Raw genomic sequence first — 6,654 nt, 5'->3', positions numbered from 1 at the left:
ATAAAACAACTGACATGATGTTCTTTGTGACTACAGCATCAGATATAGCCCTACTGGGGAGACAGGCATGTGTGCAGTTGGACCTTATAAGAAAAGTAGACGCTCTCACACCGTCATCACCCGCCACAAAAACTGAGCTCCTCAGCCGCTATGCATCAGTATTTCAAGGTTTGGGCCAGTTTCCTGGATTGCACCATATTCACACTGACCCTTCCATTCCTCCAGTAATACACGGCTGCAGGAAGATACCGTATGCAGTTCATGACCGACTGAAAGAGACACTTGATGATTTGGAAAAAAGGTGTGTCATAAGCAAAGTATCTAAACCTACTGCATGGGTGAGCAGTCTCTGCATTACAAAAAAAAAAAAAAATGGTGCACTGAGAGTCTGCCTGGATCCCAGAGACCTAAACAAGGCCATACTCCGCCAGCACTACAATATTCCCACTCTGGAGGACATACGGAGTAAGCTAGCTGGCAAAAAGTTGTTCACCATCCTGGATGAGAAGGATGGCTACTGGCAGATTCAACTAGTTGAGGAGTCAGCAGATCTCTGTGCTTTCAACACGCTGTGGGGCAGATACCGTTTCCATCGCATGCCTTTTGGTATAAAGTCAGCGAGTGAGGTATTTCAGCACTTGAACTCAGAAAGCTTTGGGGACATTGAAGGTGTTTTCATGGTGGCTGACGACATGATCATAGCGGCATCCACCAAAGCGGAGCATGATGACATCCTAGAGAAAGTGATGAACAGAGCGCTGAGTCTAAATGTGAAATTCAACAAAGACAAATTGCAGTATATGGTCAATGAGGTGACTTACCTAGGTCACGTTATCACCGCTGAGGGAGTGAAGCCTGATGAATCGAAGGTTTCAGCAATATTGCAGTTTTCCCCTCCCACTGACAGAAAAGCCCTTCAGCGTCTGCTAGGTATGACACGCTACCTGTCACAATACATTCCCAATGAAGCCACCCTCACTGCACCTCTTAGGCTGTTGCTAAGGAAAGACATAGACTGGCAATGGCATCCTGAACAGCAGTTAGCACTTGAAAAACTCAGAACAGCCATAGCAACTGCACCTGTTCTTGGACATTTTGACCCAAAGCAGCCTATTGAAGTGCAGGCAGATGCCTCAAAAGATGACTTGGGGGCTGCTCTAATGCAGAAACAGCAACCAATTGCATATGCTTCGAGAGCGCTATCTGCGGCTGAAAAGAACTATGCCCAGATAGAAAAAGAGCTACTGGCCATAGTGTTTGCTCTGAGAAAATTCCACCAGCATGTTTACGGTGTGCCTGTTAGGGTTCAGTCTGATCACAAACCACTTGAGGCTGATATTCTCCAAACCCATAGGCGCAGCACCAGCACGCCTTCAAAGAATGCTGCTCCAGCTGCAAAGGTATGACATCCACATTGTTTACACTCCAGGCAACCAGATGCATATCGCCGACGCGCTGTCCAGAGCATACATTCAGTCTGATACAACAGAGAGTCTAGACCTGAGCGAAGAGAAAGTCATCTATGCAATGAATGGAGAATCACTTGGTGGTAACATCATGCACATGATCCAACAAGCCACACAGTCAGATGCTGAGATTCAACTGATACGGCAGTTACATGAGCGAGGATGGCCGGACAGAAAGAAAAATGTCCCACTGGCTGCTCAAGCTTACTGGCCAGTCAGACACACTATTAGCATAGATGATGAGCTACTCTTGAAAGATGATCGCATCATTATCCCTCGCGCACTGCGACAAGAAGTGCTGAAACGACTTCATGCGGCACATCAGGGTATACAGCGGTCTCTAGCACACGCCAGATCATGTTTCTACTGGCCAGGACTCACTGAAGCCATACGTCACATGGTAGAAGTCTGTAGTTTCTGTCAAGAGAGTCGCCCTGAAAATCAAAAGGAGCCACTTATCTCACATCCAGTTCCAAAGGGACCCTGGCAGAAGATAGCTGCTGACATTTTTGACTTTCAAGGACGGTCATTTCTTCTGATTGTGGACTATTTTTCTAAATACCCAGAAGTCTTACAGCTGCCAGACAAAACATCAGCCTCACTAATAGCACAGTTCAAAGCAGTGTTTGCAAGACATGGTGTGCCTGAGATCCTGATTTCAGATCATGTACCCTTTGCCAGTGCTGAAATGGCTCGATTTGCTCATGACTGGGGTTTCAACATCACACACTCCAGCCCCAATTTCCCTCAGTCCAACGGCATGGCAGAGCGAGCCGTAAAGACTGTCAAATCTATGCTGAAAGCTGCTGCTCAGTCTGGCACTGACCCTCATCTGGCTTTATTGACTCTCCGCAACACTCCTGTCACTGGTCTCCAGCACTCCCCAGCCCAGATCCTTATGGGCAGAGTCTTACGTTCTACTTTACCGGCCAGCAAAACTGTTCTGCAACCTTCTATACCTAAACACATCCAGGAAGCGCTACAGCATCTTCAATCACAGCAAAAAAGATGGTACGATAGAACAGCAGCCCCACTTCCAGCCTTCAAGGGGGGACAGAGAGTATATATGAGAATCAGAAATACATGGAAACCAGCTACAGTTGTCAGTGCCCGAGAAGAGCCCCGTTCATACGATGTTGTCACACCAGCGGGCACAGTCTACCGCAGGAACAGACGTCATCTCAGGCCTGACAGGTCAAGCAAACAGGGCTCACAACCTCACTGTTCCATGGACACTGACAATGATCTGAGCAAAGACACTGTTTCAAATCCTGTTCCAAATGAGCCTCCTCAAGATGTGGAAAGAAGTGTGCAGCGACCAGAATGCACAAGAGCCGGACGTATCGTCAGACAACCGGCACGGTTCGAGGATTATGTGCTTACTTAAGTATGCTAGATTAGTGTAGCTATTGCTTGTTCATAGCAAACGTTTATTTCATACACTGGTAATGTTGTCAGCATACTGTCCTTGTTTTATGTCTGATTAATACTCTGTTTAAAAGCTTAAGAAGGGAGATGTAGTATATGCAGTGAATGGTTCTGACCAGCACACCCCTATAGTTCATGTAGTTGGTATGACCCACTGTTGTATGGCTTGTGGCCAATCTGGTGAGGTGTTCTAAAAAGATGCAAGTAAAGAAGCTGGGCATTATAACTCCTGCATGTACGTGTCTTAATGTTAACTAAGGATTAATGAAGATGACAACATATGAATATAGTGCAGTTAAAGTATTCCCTGTGTATTCAACTGCCCAGTAACTGCATTATTGTTACACTTTTTTATGTTGTATTATTGAATAATTACTTCTGTGTGCTGTTCAACTGTACATTGTGAATCTTATCCTTGTAGGTGCAAGCACATGTGTAACATGACTTTATGTATGGCGGCTCACATGGCGAGAAACCACATGAAGCAGAGGGCATGTGCCGTGTACTTGATGTCTCCATGCACGGTCCACATGCCTCTACAGTTCTAACCCGTTTGTCAGATGAACATTTTTTTATTTCAGGTCTATTTTAATTATAGCTCATTGGAGTGTGTCACTTCACTTGTGGAGTGTGTGTGAGAGTGTTTGCGTTTGCGGGGTGTAACTCCCAGGTCTTTATGTGAGAGTAGTACTCGTTCATCACTGTCTCAGGGGACAAAGGAAACCTGTAGCGCATGCTAAGTGGCCCAGCCCTCTGCATGGCTGTAGGAATACATTATGCTCCCCACACACACACACACACAGTCCTCCGATAATGAGCACTGAATTCTTCTCCTTTCTCACTCTCTTCTATCAGTATTCTTCCAAATCCGTATTGATAGGAATGATAAGACACTTGTCTGGACAATAGACACCTCCTTTGTTTGTTTGTTTGTATGCTTGATTATTATTCAGTTACATTGTAAGATTGCTTTAGTTTTCTGCCTGGCATGTGCTGCCTTGTTCTTATACACACACTATCCTCACAAGTCTTTTGCCTGTGAAGTCAGCTTGTATTGGATGGCCAAAAATACAATGAAAATATACTCTGTTATTACAATTATATATATATACTCTATATATATATGCAGTATACTGTATATGTGACTTTGCATTTCTAGTGATGGATACATTCACCATTCACTCACTGGGTGAGGTGGTGTGTGTGTTTTAGGATGCACTCTAATCAGGCCGAGCTGGTGGCTGGGCTCTTATCAGACAATGTCAGACCTCTGGTGCTGCCAGTTTGTTTTGTACCGATAGCAACTAAATTAAATCGAGATCCTGTTCCAAAATATTTCCGTCATGGTGCCAATAATTGTCCAAGTTAGTGCCTGCAAACTGTAATACTTCCTCTAACATGCAGATGCTCAGCCAGGGCGACCCACAGCTACCGAATGTTTTGTTTGAATTGGCCATAACGGCATGTTAGAAATAAAGTGATGCGTTTAGTTTGCCTGTTTTTGTGTGATGGTCTAGACAGCTTTCAGACCCCCCATCACACACACACACACACACACACACACACACACACACACACACACACACACACTCCCTCCTTCCATTGCTCCTCTCTCCTTTGTTGCTGTAGCACAACATTAAGATAGTGAATAGGCACTTCAGGGTTATTTGGGAGCTTTTCAATGAAGTATAAGCAGAGGAGAGAGGGAAATAATGAGGTGCGGTGGCAGAAAACAGACTAAATGAAGAGATAAGGGACAAGATTATTATTGTGAAAAATGGCAAAGTCAGCACGCCTCCTTCAGAGTTCAGCATAAACATGAAATTACTGAATTTTATAGCATTTTTAAAACCACCGGTTCTTGAATCATTTCTTTTTATCACTACATTTTGTTTTCCTTAAAGATTTTTTCAAACCAAAAAAATAATCAATTGCATGTGCATGCTGTGAATGCTTTGAATTTCAAAGTGTTGCTAGTGCTGAATTATTTGTAGGGAGAAAACTCAAAATATTCTGAATTTATTTATCCCAAAATAATCATGCATATTCATGAGTCCTGTCTGCATAATATTTGAGGAGGAGGGGCAGACACAATGGGTACAGAGCTAAATCATTTGTGACATCATCTGTTCTTTGAAATTCTTGGTCAATTTTAGAATTTTTACAAACTCAAAAATCATGATGAATAAACTTTAATTTGGAAATTAGGCCATTTCCAATTTATATATACCTTTAAAGCTCCCTAAAGCCTGTGGCCCATGCAGAGGGAGATAAGCAGGGTAAAAATCAGCCAGCCAGCAGCAGGTAGCCTGTATCAAGGACAGCAGACATCTCCCCTCCTCTCAAACACAAACAACCTCAACACACACACAAACACATGCAGCCTGCTCTGCTCTGACTGAACAGAGGTGTTTGTCTACCATAAAAGCTCCCCAAGGATTTTTTTCTGTTTGTAAATAGCTATAGACAAGCTTGCATAGGATTCCACACAGTTCCTTAATGTATGATTAGTGCAATTAATAATAGACCTGCCTTTTTCTTTTCTTTTTCTTTATTTCGTTTTCCTTTCATTTTCTGATTTTCTTTCTTTTCTCACATTTTTATCCATCTATCTAGCTTTCTTTTCTTTTGCAACACACACACACATGCTTTTTTTTTCTTTTCCAACTGGTTTATGGTTTAGCTTGATGCCTCTGTTTAAAATTGCCTCTTTTAGAGACAGAGAGAGAGAAATTGATTACCAGTGGATAATATTAGATGAGCTCTGTTGAAGGCAATCCATTTTCTTATGATTTTGGCATTCTATCCCTGTTTATTAAATCAGAGGAAAATGCCCTCCCCTGGGATGATTTGGGCTTTTGACCAATGCCTGCAATCAATCCTGTGACTAAAACAGTACGATGATATTGGTCTCCCCACAAGGAGCTGGTTGGTCCGGGGAGATGTGGGTGAGATTCAGATCTACTCTCATCTTTTTCTCTTTTCTTCCCCCATTTTACATCTCCTCTATCCTGGCAGGTTGTCAAGCAACCGTAAGGCGGGCAGACAAAAGGGATGGAGCTTGGAAAGAGAGACGATGGGGGAGAAAAAAGACAGGCAGATAAAGAACAATCTCCTTGACTGCTAGTGAGGATGTAGGTACACTCCAGATGGTGACCCAGAACTTGATGGGCTACACCATGTAAATAATTCTCTTGTGCTCATCAAGAGACTCAGAAATCACTCATAGTCTAATAAAAACACCTTTTCTCTGAGCCACAGTGAACCCTATCACAACAAGTACACCTTTAGAAAATAAGATTCTGAGTAGCACCCATAAAGATTATTCAGCTTGATAGATGTGCTATATGAAGAACCATCTTAAAATGGGTTCTAGGTAGAACCGGCACATGAGATCTTTTTCAGAAGGTTGTTATATGCGTTAAAGATTAGCATTTTAATTATAGCTGTATAGGTTATAATTAATTATGCTTTTATATGACGTCCTCAAGAAATATTAGAATTCGAAAGCTAGTGCTCGGGACAATTTATTACCCAAGGCATTATTGCATTAAACATAAGGCATCGCACAGCTACTTACAGAATCTTTAAGAGCTGGGCTATATAACATAACTTTCCTCACCAGTCTAAAAATCAAATGTGCTCAAAAAGAGTATCAGCTTAGTACTTCTTAAGGCCAAAGTATACTTCATGTATCCGCGTTGATAAGCAGATCTTATAAAAACAGTTATGTTCCATGCCTAAAGGTTTACTTGTTTAC

This window comes from Xyrauchen texanus, chromosome 17, assembly GCF_025860055.1.
Source record: "Xyrauchen texanus isolate HMW12.3.18 chromosome 17, RBS_HiC_50CHRs, whole genome shotgun sequence".
In the NCBI taxonomy this organism is placed as follows: domain Eukaryota; kingdom Metazoa; phylum Chordata; class Actinopteri; order Cypriniformes; family Catostomidae; genus Xyrauchen; species Xyrauchen texanus.
Note: the sequence above shows the minus strand (reverse complement) of the source record.